General features: G+C 37.7%; 1 protein-coding gene across 1 annotated transcript in view; it reads left to right on the forward strand.

Annotated features, from left to right (window-relative positions):
- The window catches only part of CDH13 (cadherin 13), a 1791933-nt gene that overhangs the window by 1217496 nt on the left and 550587 nt on the right, over positions 1–23850 (forward strand). The gene's annotated exons all lie outside the window — the stretch shown is intronic.

Consider the following 23850-nt stretch of genomic DNA (forward strand, 5'->3'; position numbering starts at 1 on the left):
CCTGGCTTGCTCCAACCATTGTCCATTCCCAAACAACCATGGGCACACAAAAATGGATTTCTTTGTGGACCTTCCTCCTTCTGACCACCATACAGTTATCTGGGTTTTGTTGGATCATTTTTCCAGACTGGCTCATTTTGTACCCCTAACCAAACTGCCTTCTGCCCAAGAATTATCATCTCTTTTTCTCTTGCATGTGGTACGACTTCATGGTAATCCTGCAAATATTGTTTCCGACAAAGGTCCACAGTTCATCTCTACCTTTTGGGGAGCCTCTTGTAAGTTGATCGGAACTACTGTTTCCTTGTCTTCTGGCTACCATCCTCAGACCAATGGACTAACTGAGAGAGTAAACAAGGATCTTGAGGCCTACCTTAGAGCCTTTGTCAACGCTCTCCATACCAACTGGTCTGAGTTAGTACCCCTAGCTGAGCTGGCAAGAAACACTCATTGGCACTCTTCTCTTTGATGTTCTCCATTTCAAGCCGCAGCAGGCTATCAACCTAGTGTCTTGCCTCTTTCTGCTCAGTCCACTGGGGTTCCTGCTGCAGACTGACATGTTACTGAACTCACCACTCATTGGCAACATATTCGTTCTCAGGTACATTCTGCTGTCTCTAGATACAAAAAGTATGCTGTTCGTCATAGAGATTCTGTATGTGCCATCTCAGTAGGTGAACATGTTTGGGTCTCTACTCGACATATTCGTCTACTTTAACCCTGTCACAAATTGGGGCCTAGGTTTATCGGTCCATACAAAGTCCTGAAAAGACTGTCTCCTGTTGCCTACAAAGTAGCCTTGACCAAAACCCTGCATATACACACAGTTTTTCACATCTCACTACTCAAGCCTTACATCAAGAATAGATATACCCGCCTCAGAGTTCCTCCTCCTCCTCTGCTCCCGGTCTGTGGTGACCTTGAATATGAGGTTGATAAGATTCTGGACTCCAGATACAGGCACAGACAACTGCAGTATCTGGTATATTGGAAGGGTTATTCTGTGGCAGATCGTTCCTGGGTTCCTGCCCGTGATGTGCATGCTCCATCTTTGGTCTCCAGATTCCATGCTGCTCATCCTTTGAAGCCGACTCTGGTTCCCGGAGGGAACCCTTGAGAGGGGGGCTATGTCGCGCTACACCACTCTAGCTGTTGCTAGGGACGTGGCGCCTGCTCGTTGCCTAGGAGGGAGTCGGCTCCTGCCTGCAAGCGGTAGTGACGTCATCACCGCATGATTCCTCCGTTCTGAAGCCAGTTAGGATCTCCTGTGGCGCGAATCCTATGCCTATGTAAGTAACTCACTTGCTACCTATCACTGCCCAAGTTTATGTGTTAATTAGTGTTCTCTTGGGTGTTATTATTGCTGTATGCTGGACTGTTATATTGTTGCTGACCTCTGCTTGTCTGATCACTCTGCCTGTTTAACCCCTAAATTGCTGGATTGATATACTGCTGCTGAACTCTGCTTGTCTGACCACTCTGCCTGTTTAACCCCTAAACTGCTGGGTTGATATACTTCTGCTGAACTCTGCTTGTCTATTCACTATGCCTGTTAACCCTTAAAATACTGGATTGATATACTATTGCTGAACCCTGCCTGTCTGACTACTCTGCTTCATTAACCCCTATTGCTCTGGATTGCCTCTCTGTTGCCAAACCCTGCCTGTCTGACCATCCTAGTAGTTTACCTCTGGACTGCTTTACCGTTGCCAAACCCTGCCTGCCTGACCATCCTAGTGGTTTACCTTTGAACTTCCTTTCTCTGATTCCCTGTCTATGGCTGCCAAAGACTATCCTGCCTGTGGTGAGTGCCGCTTACCTCATCTTGCAAACTTCCTCTGCTCTGGGATATTTCCTATCATTCTGGCTCGACGCCGGGTTAAGAAGACTACTGGCCGAGTTCGGTCTGATAGTGGAATATCCCATGAGCATTACAAAATCTTATTCTTGATCACTAATATTCAGTAGCAAAACATATCTAAAATATTATTTTTAATGGAGTTTTGAGAAGAGGCAATGATAGTACTAGAATAGAGGGAGGGAGAATGGTGAAGGGAGGGGTTCTGTGTTGAGGAAATTATGGATGAAATACAATAAATTAAAGAATAGAAGAGAGGGGGAATTGAATAAATAAATTGCAAGTATGATTTTAGGGGAAATTGGGAAGATATCAAATTCAGCAAGAAAGAATTAAACAAATGAGAACAGAAAAAAAAAAAAAAAAAAAAAAAGGAAAAAAATAAACCAGTAAAACCAACAGACTTTGTCAATGGGCTGCACAAACTAGCATCAATCCTTACTTACATCAATCCTGGTCGAGAATATCATCTGGGAAACCTTATGATGTATGAGGCAGTAAGTACTGAGAGAGAGAAAGAAAAGTGAAGCAGGAGAGAGATTGTAAGATCAGGAGAGAAGAGATAGAGTGGTACGAAATTTATTATGATATTGTTAAAGATTACAAGTCGCACACTTTTTTTGTGATTAGACATGTCCTGTATTAAATGATAATCGTTATCTCTCACACTGATTTAAATCCAGGTTTATTTGAAATCCACAGACAGAACTTCAGATAGAACTCAAGAAATGGGAAATCGCTTAGAGAGATATGAAAGTATATCTCCAAGTTCAAAAAACGTCACAATCCAAAGGACAGTTTTATTCTCATGGGAAAGATTATTTTACAGTTTTGGCCAGTTTTAAGAGATTTATTTTCTGACTTCAATCCCCTTCAAACATTGACATTTTCCAATGTAAGGGACATTTAGCATATTCATTTGTTTAGGCTTTTCAGTTCTGTGAGTTATTTAAAGGGGCACCAATGACTTATCATAAAGTGCTCTTATGCAGAAAAAGAGAAGTAAAAAAAAAATGGTTGAAAGTTGAGTTTTGTGCTTCTTATGCAACCAAAAAAAATAAATTAAAAAAAGCACACACTGTTTTGTATAAGGTGAATGATGTGAATTTATAGAGAATACATTAAATAAAAATAAAGAGATGCTGTTACAGAAATTAAAAAGCATATCAGTATATTTCAATTGTGATCACATGATTTTTTGCATATATACTTTCTTTCACAAACATAACACAACAAAGTGAAGAAAAAACAGAAAATACAATAGTCTAAACATTAACATTGGTATCTATATTAAGGGTACCACTTATATTTTTGCCATGCATGCAATCTGCAAGTGTGTGTTATATTAGCATTCACACAGTAAACATCTCTGCTGGCATGCTGATCAGATATAATTGCTGAATGCATGTGCATATGGCTGTTAGTTTATTTGAAATATCTTTCTATCTTTTTACCTATCAATCTATATATAAAAAAATAATCAAGGTAACATTTTCTTCTGAGTGAAGATCAATGCTACTTCAAGTATTTCTATACTAAAAACAAAAGGATATATGTGTGTATGTATATGTTTATGTATATTTATGTATGTACAGTATGTGCTCACTTGCATATATAGACATACATACACACATATAGAAACAAATATAGATATACACATAAAAACACACAAACACATTTTTATATATATATATATATTTACATCATATGACTTCAATTTTATAACATATATATATATTGTATATACTACTGTATTTACCTTTGAAGCTTTATTATACTTTTTTCTTGCCCTAACACTTTACTTCAAGTCTCAAGTCACGCTACTTATGTGTAGTGTTTAACACGATTGTGATTTTCCTTTTAAAGTATAGGGCGCACTAAAGGGATATTGCTCTTGACTTGTAATACCGGAGTGCTCACTAATATTAGCTCAGTCCTGTAATATTGATAGAGATCCCTGTGCTATCAATAGCGCTCCACTTGTAATATAGGCCAAAGCATTAAAAAATATTTCAAGCTTGTGAGATTCTGCCTTTGCCAACATGGCACCCTGGGCCAATTAAGAGCTAGAGTTTATGTGCTGTTCTAAGGATTCTGTGTATAGTATACAGTAATGTCTGCAGCATTTTACTGGATACTCAGTCAATTCCATTCTTTCAAATGAGTAGGGAGCATCAGAGGTATTTTACAATAAAAATCAAAATTGATTATTTAATTAATTAACTATTAATTAATAACTTTTTCACAATATCCTATGAAGCCATACCATTGGGTAATGAAACACAAAACAAACTTGATTGGAGAAAAAAAACATATTACAGACAGTGCACTGTTTTCATGCATGAGATAAACAGATCATACTTTGTGATTAGACATGTCCTGTATTAAATGATAATCATTATCTCTTACACTGATTTAAATCCAGGTTTATTTGAAATCCACAGACAGAACTTCAGATAGAACTCAAGAAATGGGAAATCGCTTAGAGAGATATGAAAGTATATCTCCAAGTTCAAAAAACGTCACAATCCAAAGGACAGTTTTATTCTCATGGGAAAGATTATTTTACAGTTTTGGCCAGTTTTAAGAGATTTATTTTCTGACTTCAATCCCCTTCAAACATTGACATTTTCCAATGTAAAGGACATTTAGCATATTCATTTGTTTAGGCTTTTCAGTTCTGTGAGTCATTTAAAGGGGCACCAATGACTTATCATAAAGTGCTCTTATGCAGAAAAAGAGAAGTAAAAAAAAAAAATGGTTGAAAGTTGAGTTTTGTGCTTCTTATGCAACCAAAAAAAAAAAAGCACACACTGTTTTGGATAAGGTGAATGATGTGAATTTATAGAGAATACGCTAAATAAAAATAAAGAGATGCTGTTACAGAAATTAAAAAGCATATCAGTATATTTCAATTGTGATCACATGATTTTTTGCATATATACTTTCTTTCACAAACATAACACAACAAAGTGAAGAAAAAACAGAAAATACAATAGTCTAAACATTAACATTGGTATCTATATTAAGGGTACCACTTATATTTTTACCATGCATGCAATCTGCAAGTGTGTGTTATATTAGCATTCACACAGTAAACATCTCTGCTGGCATGCTGATCAGATATAATTGCTGAATGCATGTGCATATGGCTGTTAGTTTATTTGAAATATCTTTCTATCTTTTTACCTATCAATCTATATATAAAAAAATAATCAAGGTAACATTTTCTTCTGAGTGAAGATCAATGCTACTTCAAGTATTTCTATACTAAAAACAAAAGGATATATGTGTGTATGTATATGTTTATGTATATTTATGTATGTACAGTATGTGCTCACTTGCATATATAGACATACATACACACATATAGAAACAAATATAGATATACACATAAAAACACACAAACACATTTTTATATATATATATATATATTTACATCATATGACTTCAATTTTATAACATATATATATATTGTATATACTACTGTATTTACCTTTGAATCTTATTATACTTTTTTCTAGCCCTAACACTTTACTTCAAGTCTCAAGTCACGCTTCTTATGTTTAGTGTTTAACATGATTGTGATTTTCCTTTGAAAGTATAGGGTCTTGACTTGTAATACCGGAGTGCTCACTAATATTAGCTCAGTCCTGTAATATTGAGAGATCCCTGTGCTATCAATAGCGCTCCACTTGTAATCTAGGCCAAAGCATTAAAAAATATTTCAAGCTTGTGAGATTCTGCCTTTGCCAACATGGCACCCTGGGCCAATTAAGAGCTAGAGTTTATTTGCTGTTCTAAGGATTCTGTGTATAGTATGCAGTCATGTCTGCAGCATTTTACTGGATACTCAGGTTACTCAAAGTCAATTACATTCTTTCAAATGAGTAAGGAGCATCAGAGGTATTTTACACCAAAACCCAAAATGGATTATTTAATTAATTAATTAATAACTTTTTCACAATATCCTATGAAGCCATACCATTGGGTAACAAAACACAAAACAAACTTGATTGGAGAAAAAAAACATATTACAGACAGTGCACAGTTTTTATGAATCACGTTCTACTGTTAAAGGGACTGCCAAGTACAAAAAAAATTTTCATGATATTTCTCTTTTACTTTTATCACCAATTTTGCTTTTTTTTTTTTTTTTTTTTTTTTCAAAATAACTGAAATAAGGGGGCAGTCTGCAGAGGCTTAGATACAAGGTAATTACAGAGGTAAAACGTGTATTATTATAACTGTGTTGGTTATGCACAACTGGGGAATGGGGAATAAAGGGATTATCTATCTTTTTAACAAAAATTCTGGTGTTGACTGTCTCTTTAATTTACGGTTAAACAATAAAATTAATTGAGAAACTATAACCCCTGAATTAACAGTTGACAGAAATGTTTGTGATATTTAATATATATAAGCATAATGCTTTATTTAAATATGTTATACTTTTATTCTATCCCTATCACTTTACTTTTAGTTTCAAGTTGCACTATTTTTTTTGTTATGTGTTGCATTCAAGCACATAACTTGCAACTTATATGATCATTTTTTTTGCTTGGCCATGATATCCATTGAAAGAATAGGGAGCTAAACATTCTCTGGTAATTCTGTTTTACCATGTAATACCAGAATTGAAAGCTAATCGTAGCATGGACGTGCAATACTGTTGAGCACCTGAGCTATCAATAGCGCTCCACTCTAGGGGGCCGATTTACTAATGTGCTGGCGGATATTTATCATTGCACAAGCATTTCTAGTAAAATGCTTGTGCAATGCCGCCCCCTGCACATTTGTGGCCAATCGGCCGCTAGCAGAGGGTGTCGATGAGGCTGATTGCTGTCCACCGCCTCAGAGGTGTTGGACGAATTAAGGAGCAGCGGTCTTATGACTGCTACTTCTTAACTTCCGCTTCAGGCGGACTTTAAGCGGAGTAGGTCGGAAGCAGCATCCGCTACTTCATAAATCGACCCCTAGGCCTAAATTTTTGTCCCTTTTATTGAAAACTTTTCCAAAATGATGGTGCAATTTTTTTTTTTATTATTACGTATTGTATGAATTAAAAAGTCGATAATTAGCATTATTCTTTATAAGGTCAAATCATCATCCACTGTGTTATTATAATATGTATTGTAATATTAATTATTTATAATTACACACGAGTTGGTTTACACTCACATTACCAAATTAACTTTCACTATTTAGTATTACAATTTATAATATCTACTGTTAAGGTCATCCATATGACATCAATGTTGCTTACACACGTGCCATATGAGTGGATGTTACAGCTGCACACTCTATAATACTTGTTTCCTTAGTAACATTTTCAGATCTAGAAATTGTTTGTCTTTCTATGTTAGTATAGGTTTTAAATTAGAAATCACTTTTTAATTATTTGTTTCAGGAGGATGAAAAACAAATTTAGAAATTTTTTTATTTATTGTGATAAATGTATGTAAATGTATGCAAATAATCAGTTATTTACAGGCATAAATCCCATAATTCTACCTATATACACTCAGCCAGAAATCAATATATTGGGTACATGCTGAGTAATTAGAGAGGAGTCGGCTCTGTAGTCCCCAGACAATATATTGGAGTGGAGAAAAGAATAGTGAAGGCTAGGGAAGTGCCCACCAAGCTTAGGTTGTAAAAAGAACAGCACTGTATCTATGCTGGTCAGTTCGACAGTCGGTATGTCCGACCTTCTCAACAACTCTTCTTCTTCTTAAAGGGACATTTCATTAAAAAAATTTCTCCCCTTTAAATTATTCAGAATGATCCTTTTTACCTGCTAGAGTGTATTACATTGGTTACAAGTAGCTCCTTTACTCCTATTTCAGCATTTGAAATAGCTGATTTATTCTGTGGTATAGCCACCTATACTGAAAGTTTTGATACTGGAGTATTTGCTTTTGACAAACCTAAGTAAACACAGCCAGCAGAAGAAGTTACACTATCAGTGCAGGATAGTTAAGTAATAAAATGATACTTTTCCATTGTTCTCTCTATGTATTAAGCTTTGGTGTTAACTGACAAATATAAGATAAGGAAGCAAGCATGTGTACACAAAGTGATAACATACTGAACTCTGATATTACCTTTAGGTTCAACCCATTGTAATAGGCTGTGGTTTCAAAGCACACAACCAGCTACTTCATATACACAAATAAACCTGAAAATTAAATTTCTCAAATATTTTAAACTCTGCAGCTGGTATAAAAATTAATTTTAAAATACATTAATAGAAAATCAATTTTACAGTGTACTGTCCCTTTAAGGCTGTCTGAATAGACTTATTTAATAATGATACCGTTTACTTGTTTTTCCGATCTTCTTGATATTTTGTCTGTCTTTCTCTTTTCTGGTTTGCCGGCCTTAGTATCTATAATCAGGATATGTAGCCAACTCAATCTTAGTGTTTTTGACCTGCCTGATTTTATATATATAACATATTCTCCTATGTGAAGAACATTGGAATGTGAAATATTCATATTTCATGCTGGACTAGCGCACTTTGGTTAAATGCAATCTGGTTTGTGCACAAGTAGGGTGTTTGGATTTTTTTTTCACTTTTTGTGCTTCATTGAAGTCTATGGGGGAATACATTAACGCGGTTGCAATATTCAAAGTATGGCCTTTTTTTGCATGTCAGGTTTGTACCCATGCCAAAACATTTTACTTTCAACTTGTAATACCACGCTATCCATAAAAAGCTTACTTTTAGCAAATGTATCACTCGATCGCTAAATAGCACGTCGCTTGTAATCAGTTTTACTTTCGAAGTTTACATCTTCTATAATGCTTCACTGCATTGGTAGCAGCTCTTTGGTTATCATGTGACACTCATGCTGGGCTGCCTACAGCTATTGTAACGTATCCATGTATCTAATGGGCACACCTGTAAAAAAAATTAACTGCTTCTTACTAATAACTGCATAGCAAATTGCAGGGTCAAAATTCATAGTCCGTCAGAATGCAATCCACCCTCTCTAGAAGCAATGGAGGAAACATAATTTTTGGATGTTAATTAAGCGAAAACAAGATTAAAACAAGAGAAGCTAAATAAATCACATAGCTTTGTTCTTTGCATGATATTTTGGGAGTAGTTTAACGTCACTGTTCCTTTAAGACAAAAAGCTGCTTATAGACCAAACAGATTTCTGCCATCAGATTCAAATCCTATGTTTCAAAGTTTTAAATGATCTGTCTTGAAAAGATTAACACATTAATAATATGAACATGGTACATGCATATAAATTATATTCTTCACAAACTGAAGGTGCCAAAAAAAGCCTTAAAATTAATTTTATTAAATGATCTTAAGCCTGTAAAAAGAAGTCACTGAATTAAATATAAGTATAATTTATCTCAGTATGGAATGTTTCTTAGATAAATTAATGACAGTGAAGGTTAATGTTTTCCATCATACTTTTAAAACCACATAATTTAAACATTAGAAAAGTTTTAGGTTTACTTTCTTACATGAAAAACAGCTGGTTTAAAATCTAATAGACGTATGCATTTTCTACAGCTCCATCCTTTCTTGTTGTAACGCAGCAAATCAATTATAAGATATTACATTTCAATTTGTTAAATGTTTTTCATTGGTTCAACATTACAATGAATCATTTACACATTATTCACAAACTAACCTTGTATCATGCTGGCTGTCAATGAAAGTTGCATTGCACTGTTAGACATTGCATTCAAGTTTTTTATGGCAGTCAATAGGCCCCATTTAATAAGCTCCAAATGCAGTTTCAGGGCTTAATTGTTTCAAGGTTGCACGAGCGAGCCTAAAATGCTAGTTTAGAAGCTACTGTTTTAAGACTAAAGCTGCTTAGCTTCTCTGCCACTTAAATTATGGCGGACTTAAATTATCCCAATCCAGTTAAGATGATTGACAGACCCTGCTTGTGCATGATTGACTGTCGGAAAGCGGGGTGCCGATATTGCACAAGAAGAAGTTTGTGCAATGTTAAATCCAGCATATTATGCCCTCTCGCCACAATGCCGGGAGACAGGTTCCCGGAGCGAACCTTTTTTTTCACGGCTTTTCATTATTTAAAGGGATACTAATCCCAATTTTTTTCTTTCACGATTCAGATAGAGCAAGCAATTTTATGCAACTTTCTAATTTACTCCGACTATCAATTTTTCTTCGTTCTCTTACTATCTTTATTTAAAAAGCAGGAACTTAAAACTTAGGAACCAGCCTATTTTAGGTACAGCATCCTGGATAGTGCTTGCTTATTGGTGGCTACATTTAGCAAACCAATAAGCAAGCATAGCCCAGGTTCTGAACCAAAATTGGTCCGGCTCTTAAACTTTACATTCCTACTTTTTAAATAAAGATAACAAGAGAATGAAGATAATTTGATAATAGGAGTAAATTAGAATGTTGCTTAAATTGCATTCTCTATCTGAATCATTAAAGGGACAGTCAACACCAGAATATGTGTTGTTTAAAAAGATAGATAATCCCTTAATTACCCATTCCCCATTTTTGCATACCCAACATAGTTATATTAATACACATTTTACCTCTGTAATTACCTTGTATCTATGCCTCTGCAAACTGCCCCCTTATTTCAGTTCTTTTGACAGACTTGCATTTTAGCCATTTAGTGCTCACTCCTAGGTAATTTCACGTGCGTGAGCTCCATGTTATCTATATGAAACACATTAACTAATGCCCTCTAGTGGTGAAAAACTGTCAAAATGCATTCAGATTAGAGGTGGCCTTACAGGTCTAAGAAATTAGCATATGAACCTCCTAGGTTTAGCTTTCAAATAAGAATATCAAGAGAACAAAGCAAAATTGGTAATAAAAATAAATTGGAAAGTTCTTTAAAATGGCATGCCCTATTTGAATCATGAACATTTTTTGGACTTGACTGTCCCTTTAAAGAAAAAAAAAATAGGTTTAGTGTCCCTTTAAATATGCTGGTTTTCCTGTAATTTAAGTCTTAAAATGTCTAGCCCTGAAAACTGAAAGTGCACATGACAGGCTCCGTAATTTACAGTTTATCTGCTGAGACCAATCAATTGAGATTTTGTTAACACAATGACAGTAATGTTATTATGTTCTAATATAGTACAGAATCTGCTAATATGTTAATCGATTTGAGAACTACAGAAAAATAAAGCAATTACAAGGTGCTGATAGTCTCTTTACAGTCACAGAGTACTGAAATCAACTTTTGATAAATATAACAATGCAAAGTCAGATTTCAATATTTACTAAGGCAGACATTTAAAGCAATACATTTAGTTTGCAGCCACAGTATGTACTATGTACTTAGAACTAAATATAGAGTTAAAGCTTTGTGATAAGGAAAAAACAACTATACGCAACATGAAATAACCTTGAAGAAAATCAGTACTTTCATCCATCAGTCGTTTATTTGAAGAAAAAAAAAATCTGCTCTATTTTGATCCCTGAAGCTTGCTGTTCTCAAAACAGCTCTAGTTTTTAACCTAGACTTTTAACATAGACAGTAGCTAGCTGCATGTATTCCAGAGATAGTGGTCAGTGTAGCGAGATAAGGGAAGATGATCTATGAGAATGCTGCAATGGAATAGTAGTTACATAAATAAGTTAGGGAGCAGTTGTTCTTAAAGATAGGGTGATAGTGATATAGGTATGAGTGAGACATGTTGATAGAGAGCAAATATAAATTGATGAGCACAACAAAAGAATATCAATGTATATAAAGAAGATGAAAGAAAATATTCACTATTAAAAGTGCACTGGTTGCTAATTTATTACATTTTTGCATTAATCTGGTAAACCAGTGGCTTAGATAGAACTCTTTCATGAAACTAATATCTTGTAGAAAAAAACTTGTCGCCAGATCACAACTCAAAAATGGTGGAAATTAAAAATATTGCAACCTGGTCCTTACAAGCGCGACGTATGAGTGGCTTCCTATTCTAATCATTGGAGCTAGATCTATTTTGCAACCATTCACCTCTGGGCTCATAGAACAAGCTCCACTGTGGAGTATACCAGCATCACAAAAAATGCTTATTAAAAAAGATGCTCTTTAAAACATTTCATGCTAGTTTATGCACAAAAGAGTACTTCAGAAAGGTTAAACACGATAAAAAAAAACGCAAGACAACCTTGCTAGCTTCATAATGCTTAAAGGACGAGTAAATACAGTACATTTGCATAATCAACAAATGCAAGATAAAAATACAATGCAATAGCACTTAGTCGGAACTTCGAATGAGTAGTAGATTTTTTTCTGACAAATTACAAAGTTATCTCTATTTGCACTCCTCTTGTATCATGTGATAGCCATCAGCCAATCACAAATGCATATACATAGTTTCTGTGAATTCTTGCATATGCTCAGAAGGAGCTGGTTACTCAAAAAGTGTAAATATAAAAAGACTGTGCACATTTTGTTAATGGCAGTAAATTGGAAAGTTGTTTAAAATTGCATGCTCTATCTGAATCATGAGAGTTAAATTTTGACTTTAGTGTCCCTTTAATACTAGAAATAACCACACAGCGAAATACTTTACGTATCCGCCGCCTCAGAGGTGGAGGACGAGATAAAGAGCAGCGGCCTGAAGGCTCGAACAGAAACAGCTGCATTCGCAGATACATAAATCGGCCCAATAGTGTGTCAAGAAATTTTTAGCATGCTCATAATTATGGATGTGCAGTGACATATCAGTCTTTTTGTGGTAATATATATATATATATTTTTTTTTAAACCAATAAAGCTTTATTAAGTGACCAGTGTTAAAAGACAAACAGTGAGACAGTAGATGCATTTGTAAGACAAACATTACAGAGATATCATCTGGAAAATACAATGCAGTGCAAACATATCTCCAATTGTGCGTAAAAAAAAAACATATTTCAGGTACACAGGTCACATTTAATTGCATAGTATGATACAGCGTCGCTGTATAGCATATCTGTTGGTCAAGTTATAAAGACGTCTATAGGTATGAGGTCATACCTTTTATAAGTGAGAAAAGATGAGAGAAGACAAGAAAAGGCATCGTAAGGGGTAGTGGAGAAGGAGGAGAGCAGTTAGGGATTGGGGAAGAAGGAAGAGAGAAAAAAAAAAAAAAAAAAAAGGGGTGGGGGGGAAACCAGACCCCTTTGGGGAGGGGGAGTGGTGTATGGGTGAGAGGAGAGGTATGGATGGGCGTTATGAGTGGTTCATTTTCAGAGCCGGGATCATTCCAAGGCTATTATCCCTATGCTTCCCTAATAATTTGTCCCCTCGTTAATAGCTTATCATGTACATTACCAGGACACAGCACTTCATATCAGTCAAATTGATTTAGGTCCCATTAGGCTTTCAAACAATTTTGCCCTCCCAGATCATTAACATGTGTTCATGTAATACAAGTTTTCCAATCTTGAGGTAGTGATACCTCTCCAGATCAAGCAGGTCTTTGACTCCATTTTTCCATTCATTCAAGTCTGGCACATTAAGAGATTTCCAGTGTTTCGGGATTAAGCTTTTAGCTCCGTTTAGCATTACTAGAAATAACTTACGTTTCGCTTCTACTGCTATCTTGGGAAGAGCATGGTATATCAAATTGTTTGGGTTTGGAGGCAATATGATCCCAAGAAGCCGGCTGCACTCGGCGAACATTCTTGTCCAGAATTCCTGTATACGTGGACATGTCCACCAGATGTGCATTATTGAGCCGGTTTCCCCACAGCCTCTCCAGCAATCTCCGCTCATTTGTGGGTAAATTTTACTTAACCTCTGTGGAGTTAGATACCACCGGCTTAGGAATTTAAAGTGCATTTCCTGTAATCTCATCGAGACTGAGGCTGTTTTGGCTGTATTAAAAATCTGCAACCAGTCCTTTGAGGTTATGTCTAGATTAAGATCTGCGCTCCATGCTTTTGTGTAGGAAGGTATGAGCTCATCACTGCTTGTGAGCAATAATTTATAAAGGCGAGATATCAGGTGGCCAGGAGTTTGGGTCACTGTGCAGATGTGTTCCAGTGATGTTTTTTCTCTCGTGAAGAGGGATTTGTCTTTGTGTCCATTCACATAATGGTGAAATTGTGCTACCCTAAACCAAGAGGAGAACAGCCAGGCATCCCACTCTTTTAGCTTATCTTGGGCCAGTATCTTGCCTTGATGAAAAGCGTTAGATATAGCAGCATCAGCCAGAGTGTATGTGTTTTCCTGTGGTTGTATTCTATTTGCTAAGGCATTTTCTGGGTTATCGAAAATTGGGGTTACCGGGGATGGGACGGATGAGATGCGTCTGTCTCGTTTGATCAATGAGTCCCACGTGCTGTGCACATCCTTCAATAAGGGGTATTGTTTGATCAGGGGTGTACGATTCTCTGCTGATATCCAAGCTAGTGTGCCTATATTTCCCCTTTGTAGAAGCGTTCGGTCTAGCTCTACCCAGGCTTTATCTGGTTTGTTGTGGCACCAATGGACCAATCTCTGGACCATTATTGCTTGGAAGTAAGCCTTTAGTAAAGGGACTCCTGCCCCTCCCCTATCTCTGGGTAGATACATTGTCTCCTTCCGGATTCTAGGTTTTATATCTTTCCAGATATATGTCTCCATTTCTGACTGAATCTGGTGGATAAAAGGTAATGCCATTGCGAGAGGAAGTACCTGCATGATATATAAGATCCTGGGTAGGACGTTCATTTTGACCGCATGGATACGGCCCATCCACGAGATGGATTTATTACTCCATCTGGTCATATCAGCTGTCACTAAGTCTCTAATTAGTTTATAATTTATATCCACCATGCCAGAGATCGTCGGGGTCAGGAATATCCCGAGGTATTTTAAGCGATGTTTCGCCACACTTAGTGGGCATTTATCACAAGCTCCGTCAAAGGTATCTGTTGGAATTGTTATATTTATGATTTCGGATTTGGATAGGTTAAGCTGGAAGTTCGATACTTGACCAAATGCTGCGAATTCCCTTAATAGGGCTGGCAGCGAATTAGATACATCCGACAACACTACAAGAACGTCGTCCGCATACATGGCCAACTTATGTTCTTTATTACCTACAACCAGTCCCTGTATGTCAGAGTTACTGCGAACTCTGCAAGCCAAAGTTTCGATTACGAGGGCGAATAACAGGGGCGACAGTGGACATCCCTGCCTCGTCCCATTAGATATCCTGAAAGGTCTTGAGAGCATACCATTAACCCGCACTTTAGCGCTGGGTGTTGAGTATAACGCAAAGATTGTATTTATAATGCCATTGCCAAATCCCAGTTTTGCCAATGTGTGTCGCATAAATAACCAACCTACCCGATCAAATGCTTTCTCAGCATCCGTGGACACAAGTGCCAACGGAGCTGAGTGGAGGTCTGCATAAGAAATTAGCTGCAGTACTCTAAGGGTATTATCCCGAGCTTCTCTGCCCGGGACAAATCCCACTTGATCTGTAGAGATCAGTTGTGGCAGTAGTTTAGCAAGGCGGTTGGCTATCATTTTTGCTAGGATTTTTACATCCGAGTTAAGAAGTGAAATAGGCCTGTAGCTGCTGGGCAGGTTCTCAGGCTTCGGAGGTTTATGGATAACTGAGATATGTGCTTCGAGCATAGAGCTTGGGAGGATGGGATTTTCTGACAATTGGTTAAATACTGTCAGTAAGTGTGGTACTAATCTATCTCGAAATATTTTGTAGTAGCGCATGCCAAAGCCATCTGGCCCAGGGCTTTTGCCTCCCGGAAGGAGCTTAATTGCTCGCTGGATCTCTTCTATTGTGAACGGTGCTTCAAGTTGCTCCGTTTCTTCCCGAGACAAGCATGGCATATCTATACTCTGTAGGTAGGTTAAGATATTTCTTTCCTGGGTAGTACCGGGAATTTGGTCTGGTTCTGCTGGCTCCTCTGTATGTAGATTGTATAAGGTTTCATAGAAGTTACAGAACGTGTCTGCTACAGCAGGTCCTTCACGGTGTGTATCACCGTGGTGGTCCTTGACTTCATAGACATAAGTCCGAAGCCGTTGGCGAGCCAGCGCTCGTGCAAGGAATTTCCCTGCCCTGTTGCTCTGTTCAAAGTAATGCTGTCGGAGCCTCAAGGCTTTAATTTGCTGCTCCTTCTGGAGGTGTTGCAATAGGGCCAGTCTAGCTTCTTTAAGATCAGTCTGCGCTGCCATGTCAGTCGGCCTTTCTTTATGTTTCGTTTCGGCATGTGTCACTTTCTCAAGCAACGCATTGTAGCGCAGTTTCTGTTCTCGGCGGAGCGCTGATACATGTCTAATCAGTTCTCCTCTTAAAACACATTTATGTGCTTCCCAGACTGTCGTTTCAGATTGGTCGCCTCCTGAGTTATTACGAAAGTATTCATCTATGGTGTTATCCAATTTCTGTCTTAATAGGGGATCATCCAACAGGGATTCATCCAGGCGCCAAATGAATGGAGTGATCGGCATCTCAGGCCATTTGACGGTACACCTCACCGGGGCATGATCAGACCAAGTGATCTGACCTATACTGCTGCCGGTAATGCTGGAAAGTCCTGTAGAATCGGTAAAGATGTAATCGATTCTGGTGTATTTCCCATGGGGATGGGAGTAAAAGGAGTAGTTTTTAGTATTAGGATGCATTGTGCGCCAGACATCATGTAGAACCAGATCTCTCAAATATCTAGCTATCTGTTTAACCACTTTGTGTCTAGCGCTGGATAGTCCGTCTGATGTATCCAGCCTGGGGCAGAACGAAATATTAAAGTCGCCACTTAAAAAGAGTGTTCCCTTTTGAGTCTCTAGAATTTCGTTCATTAACTTCCTAAAGAAAGTATCTTGTGCTGTGTTTGGAAAGTATGCATTGACAAGAGTCAAATATCTGCCATACAAGGTGCCAATTAAAATCAGGTATCTGCCCTCTGAGTCTCTTATGGTCTGCTCCATCCGGAAAGGCACCCCTGCCCGAAAGAGGATCCCCACCCCATTTTTTTTGATGGGGCTGGAAGCAAAATAAGCCGTTGGGAATTGTTTATTATACCATTTAGGTTCTCTAAATTTAGAGAAGTGCGTCTCCTGGATGCACACAACATCACCTCCCATTCTATGTAAGTCTCTAGTGACAATCGATCTTTTTCCAGGACTATTAAATCCCTTCACATTGATAGTGACCAAATCTAAGGTGTGTTCCCTCATGTTCTTCATTGTGTTGGTTGGTGACCTAACGTTGCTCAAGTCAAGAGAAGTGAGGGGGGGAGAGGAAAGAAGGGGGGAAAAAAAAAAAAAAGGGGGGGGGGAAAGGGGGGGAAGAAGGAGTAGGGGGAAGAGTAGAAGGTAGGTGAAGATGAAGATTCGAGGGGAGGAGAAGGGTAGTGAAGGGAAATCTAGTTTATGGAGAGGACCTTATGCGGTCTGTTTAGAAAGCAAACAGGGAAGAGGGAGAGGAAGAACAGGTAAAAATAGAAGAAATAGGGTTTTGCAATGTATGAGAAATTATATTATAGGTTAAAGGAATGTAAGAGGAGAGAAGGAAGGGAAAAGAAAGAAAGAGGAAAAGAGAAAAAAAAGGGTAGAGTAGAGAGAATGACTGTAAAGTCGAACTCTATCCAACTAGAATTGGGATAGACAAACAACAGGGGTAACGACCCCTACACTCTCAGCAAACAAATTATTCTTATTAACATTGTGAATTGTAGGCAAACATAGCATTCAATATGCATAACTTATATCATTAACTGTATTTAACTCAGCAACTTATCTATTTTTAGTTATGTTTTATGTATGAGTGGCTGACTCAAAGATGTGCTACCCTGTTCTTTGGGGCTATATTGAGTGCCATTTAGCAGTATAGAGTGATTCATCTAAGTACATGAGGTAGTAGGCGTTGTGGTGTACTTTGGTTCATTTTAAGAAGAACTTGGTGGGGCATGTGGGTTCTTACTGATTCTGTTATGTAGTTATATAATAACATCTCTGTAGTGTCTAATGTGTCTTGTTATAGTATGAGGGCAATTAGTGAGTATGAGCATACCGCTTTAAGTTTGTGGTCAATGCCTGCGTGAAGAGGCTCAAATTTGAGGGCGGCTATGCAAAGTTCTGAAGTAGGTGTGCACCCTATGATTCTATTATCTCCATTGTCATATGACAGTTTGATTTTAACAGTGGCTATATATGTATTTATACAGTGGTACATTCCAAGGGGCATCCAGTCATATCTGAGTGTAATTAAGACTATCTTTGTGTCTGGGGCTAGTGTCTAAATATGAGTTCAGCCACAACATTCTGCGCTTCAGCGGTGCTTCCACCGGAATAAATCTAAAGCATAAACCATCACTAACGCTTAATAGATGAGTAAAGATAAAATTCCAATGTACTTAACTGGCAAATAATAAGGAATATGTTTACATTATAAGCTATCACACATAAACAATCAGAAATAATCTAGCAAAAACAGTAACAATGTGTATCTCATTTCTGAAGCTTATAACACAAGATCTGCTAACTCTGTAGTGTCCCAACAATATTTAGTTCAGTGATGTATTGGGTTTGTCCATCTTTCTCCTATAAATGTCAGGAGTGTTTAATTATTCCTGTATAGTGCATCAGGTGGTTTTAAGCAACAGATTCCAATGTTTATAGCTAGACATAACTGCAATAATTAGATCTTGTGACTGCAAGGTCTTCAAAAGCAGACCTCGAACACAAGACATAGGCAAGTTAAACAGTGTATATATTCAAATACTTAGCTGTCCTGTGAGAAAGGTATAGGTTGGATGTGGCATCTGTCGCCTCCAAATCACTGGAGACTCAGCAGTTCTATCAAGGTGCTCATGGTGTGACTCCCCTGTAAGGGGGCAGCATATTCAAGGGAGCCCTCTACCATGGGGGCCCTCCACTTCTCTACGATTCTCTCTCATGGGTAGTGGCTCTGCTACAGGGCCCAGCGGTCTGATTTGAGTTCCAAGAGCTTGATTGAAGGCAGGAAGATCAGTTATCGTGCGGTATGTAGCTGTGGTCCCATCCTTAGATGCTATTAGACAGGTCGGGAAGCCCCATCTGTAAGGGATCCCATGATCTTTAAGGCCTAGTGTGATGAAGCGCATCTCTCTTCGCTTTTGCAGGGTAGCAGGGCATAGGTCTGTGTATATTTGAATCTCTACTCCTTCATGCATTAATGGTTGTCGGTTTCTGGCGTGTCGAATTATATCTTCCCTGTCTCTGTAGGATAAGAGCTTAACAATAATGTCTCTGGGAGGTGCCCTTGCTGGTGGTTTTGGCCTCAAGGCTCTGTGGGCCCTTTCAACATGTATGGAATCCTCCCCAGAGCTGTCTTTGATGCATTTGAAGAGTCTCTGTATGTAGTCGTTTATTTCTGTTGGGGCTACAGTTTCCGGTACACCCCTAATTCTTAGATTGTTCCGACGACTCCTATTTTCTAGGTCTTCAATCCGTTCATTTAAGCTAAGGATGGTGGCGTCCTGTGATTGCACACAGCTGGCATTTTGTTGCACATCTGAACGCAGTGCTTCTTGCGATTCTTCTACTAATGTGACCCTATGATCAATATTAGCGATGTCCTTTTTAAGTTCCCCAAACATATTTTTCATTTCTATGATGGCTGCTTTTATGTCATTTTTAGAAGACAAATGTCTGATATCCTCTTTTGTGACATATCCAGAGTGTCTAGGGTCGCAGTTAGAGTGATGTAAAGTATCCTGTGTGTTAGACATGTCTGAAGGGTCTTTTTGTGAACCCTGTCCTGAGTCTGTTGATATTAAAAAGTTGTCCATGCTTGCTGATTGTAAGGCTTTCTGTGGTTTGGGCCCTCTTTTAGTTGACATATTTCACCAGTACTAGGATTATGCTACGCTGATGGCCCTGCGTGGTGTCTATTCAGTAGGCAGATGTGGGGACTGTAACCGGGAAGCAGGTCCAGAGGCCACGTGCAAGCATAAATAATAACGTGGAATGTTCAAATATGGGCCTATATTCCCCTGGTTTTCCTTGTTTACCAGCTTAGTTCTGTGTCGCCCCAGTGTTCCTTTTGTAGCCCAATATATATGGGTATCTCTTGTTATAGCATCCCTTCAGTATCCCACCTCTGTGTTTTATTGTAAATGACGTTAGGCTTTTAAGGTGCAAGGCCCCGGTGCAGCCAGTGTTAACAGATGCGACTCACCGTATATCAGTTCTTTGCCACCTTCTGTGAGCGAGTTATCTCCTCTTATGATTTTCAAGGTCCGGAGCTGGATTAAGCCTGTCAGTGAGCCGCACCTGCGGGCCCCGTCTGCGTTCCGTCCTCTGCCGGTGCCTCTGCTCGTTTTCCTGTGAGGGCCTCTGTAGTCTGCTTGTAAGTCAAAGGGTACTGATAACCCCCCAACAGTCCGGTATGTCTGTTGCGGTCAGGGCTCTCAGCCGTGAGGCGCTATTCTGTAGTTGGTGCGCAAGGTAATTGAGACCGGTGCTCCCAACTTCCCTCTCTTGTAGGCCTCACTTCGCACCACGCTTCCCATCCGGAGGTCACGCTGCGAGTTGTAAAAAAAAAACCAAGAAAAAAAGTTTGAGAGCCGATGCAGTCTTATATTCTGAGTTAGTGGGTCTTATTTATATATGAATCAGAGCTATTTGCTATGTTTAGCCTTATGCTGAGAGTGTATGGGTATCAGAGCACTTTCAGTGTGCAGCCATCAGCATTCGTGGCCAGGCTCCGCCCCCTCTTGGTAATATATATTTTTAAGGGACATTGTGGTATACAAATATTAAAAACTGTTTAATTAGAGCATTCTAGATATAAAAAAACAAAACAAAACAAAATAACAATTCTCCTTTTATTATATGTTTTACTTATTCAAAAAAGTTAAAAGCATAGTCAAAGTTACAGTTCTGGATCCCACTCATTCTGCTTCAGATGTGAATATCTCTAATTATTAGAAAATACTCTTGTGTACCTGCTCCTGATTGGTTGAACAGCTGTATCTTCATATGAAATGGTATAGCAGAACAACTTTAACTATACACGTAACCACCCCTTTGTAGAGTTTAAACACAATGCAATTAAAAGAAAGAATATGATTAAAGGGACACTGAACCCAATTTTTTTCTTTTGTAATTCAGAAAGAGCATGCAATTTTAAGCAACTTTCTAATTTACTCCTATTATCAGTTTTTCTTCGTTCTCTTGCTATCATTATTTGAAAAAGAAGGCATCTAAGCTGTTTTTGTTTCAGTACTCTGGACAGCACTTTTTTTATTGGTGGATGAATTTATCCACCAATCAGCAAGGACAACCCAGGTTGTTCACAAAAATGGGCCGGCATCTAAACTTACATTCTTGCATTTCAAATAAAGATACCAAGAGAATGAAGAAAATTTGATAATAGGAGTAAATTAGAAAGTTGCTTAAAATTTCATGCTCAATCTGAATCACAAAATAATTTTTTTGGGTACAGTGTCCCTTTAAAAATGTAGCAAAAATAAGCATTTTATTTTTACACTAGTTTCCCTTTGCTATAAAAAGTCAGCATATTGATTTTTCTCTACACATTTTGCAAATTAGAATTTATTTGTGATATGCTCAGGTAAGACAAAAATACTGTATTTTACAATCCCTAAAATGTGAATATGAAAAATTGTAATAACGGATTTGCTAAATGCCATTTCTCAATGTTGCTGTCATGATTTCCAGTTTCTTGGTTTTCCTACTGATCTCAGCTGTATCACATATTTTGTCTATTTAAAAAACTACCTAGGGGCTATACGATAGTGTGGAATATAGGGTTAATGGATATAGACATGTGCACAGCGGGAACATTTGTTTTGGTTTGTTTCGGACCGATTCTGATTTTTTCGAATTTCATTTCTGATCGATTTGAATCGGATACATTGGAATGTATTTGTTTCGGATTCATTCGGATTTGAATAAATTTGGATGTATTTGTTTCGGATTTGATCTGTAAATTTGGAAGTTCGGTATGTCTTATGTTGATTCAGATGGTTTCAAGTTACACAAACTAAATTATTTCACTGTTCTATCTCACTAAATTTAATTTTTATACTGAATTGTGATTAGTCCATGACCATTCGAATGTTACGAATAAATCAGAACTAATTTGGATTTATTTGTTACAAATGCATTCAGATTAGTTTAGTTTCGTTGCTAGGGTAATTCGGAAATTCAAATCGATTTGAATCTCCGAATTTGGCATCTGAATTTTGATTCGGAACGAAACAAAACGCATATGTCTAATATACATCTCAAATGGTGTCTGTGGTCATTTTAGAGTGTATTGCACATGTGTAAGGTAATAGACATAATCCAAACCATCTTGGAATACTGGTAAACATGTTGAAAAGGCAATTTTTGCACTTTATCAACAATCCTTTGTATGTTAAATTTGATGTGTCCATTTTGTTGACAAAATAAAGTATAAGTTGTGTGGTCAAGAGGACTGTGATTGCTGATGCTGTCCTTGTATTGTATGGGCAAAAAAACATGGATCAGGAACGTAAAAAAGCCAATTAATTGGATCAGAAAGATTGGAATCATCCCCTACGTGTTTAACCCTCATATAGGTAAAGTCAATTGGGAGATGCAAGCATTACAGCTCCCACGCTGATCATAGTCAGTGATTGACAGGTCATGTGACTGCTGTTCCTGATTACCCGACTGACATTTGTGAGGGCTAAACACTTTGATAGAAATCAAATTTCCCAGAAAGCGTGTGTGTAAAAATGGCTATCCTTTGATATTTTTCAAAGGACCATAGCTGCAAGCATTATTAAGCCAGTTATTAAATCATTTGCCTGTGTCAGGTTAATTATTCAACATAATATGGTTTTAAAGTAATACATTAACTATGCCTTTATGTACTTTCCCTCTATATTTTATGTGGTAGAATTTTGAAAGAGCATGTAATGTGTTTGCTTAGTGGGTCTCTGCAGACCAGACCTAGTGCACCTGTGATAGAATCACTAAGCAAAAAATGTGTTCAGTCAATTATTGCATCCATTCTGTGTGAAACAACATTAGCTGGTAAACTGGCATGCAAATTGTCATCTTGAAGACTATTGTACTATGAAAAAAGTGAGAATCTATTAAAAACATAGATGAGGAAAACAGCAAGCAGAATTGCATTTTATTTCGCTGTTTTTGGATAAACTCAAGTTAAAGAATTTATTTTGTAACAAAACAGCCTTGCCTACACCACGGGCAAGCAAGTCCCCTGCTGTGAAATAGGACTAATGTATCCAAAATGTTTCTGTTGTAATTTGAAAACTAATGTTTTGGAATAGCTGAGATAGCAGTTTTCTTCATGGTTACTGAACATGAACTGTTTTCATATCCTTTTTTTCTTTAAATTATACCTGTTCTTAGCATAGCTTTAGCACAATAATGTTACTTTATTAAGACTTGGAAGAAGTTCTGCTTGCATAACCTTAAACAAAGTTTGTGTTCATTTTTTGTACACGCAGACCATATCCACCAGAACAATTCTCCAAATGTATTGGTCTGTTTAAAGGGACACTGTACACTAGATTTTTCTTTGCATAAATGTTTTTGTAGATGATCCATTTATATAGCACATCTGGTAGTGTTTTTATAAAAATGTATAGTTTTGCTTATTTTTTAAGAACATTGTGCTGATTTTCAGACTCCTAACCAAGCCCCACAGTGCCAGATGTATACAAGCGTTTCCAGACTCCTGTTTACGTTATCTGTCTTTTCATGTGCAGGAAAGGGAGGGTCTGCTCAAGCCTGTCTTGCATAAACCTTGTGTAATAGACCTTTTTCACAGCAGTCATTTTGACATGAAATAGAAGGATAAATACAATGGGGTTGCGTTACGGCGATTTGCCATTCTACAATCGCAGGTGTTAGTTTTTCTAACACTCTCTCCCCATTGATGTCTATGGGGGAAAGCGTGCACGAGCACGTAAACTCAGCCCTTGGCTTTTGTGCAGTATGAATCTTAAAGAACCATAACGCACCGCACAAGGAGGTTAGTGTGTAACTCGTAATGGCAGAGCTATGGAAAATGCG

The sequence above is a fragment of the Bombina bombina genome, chromosome 1 (assembly GCF_027579735.1).
Source record: "Bombina bombina isolate aBomBom1 chromosome 1, aBomBom1.pri, whole genome shotgun sequence".
Classification (NCBI taxonomy): Eukaryota; Metazoa; Chordata; class Amphibia; order Anura; family Bombinatoridae; genus Bombina; species Bombina bombina.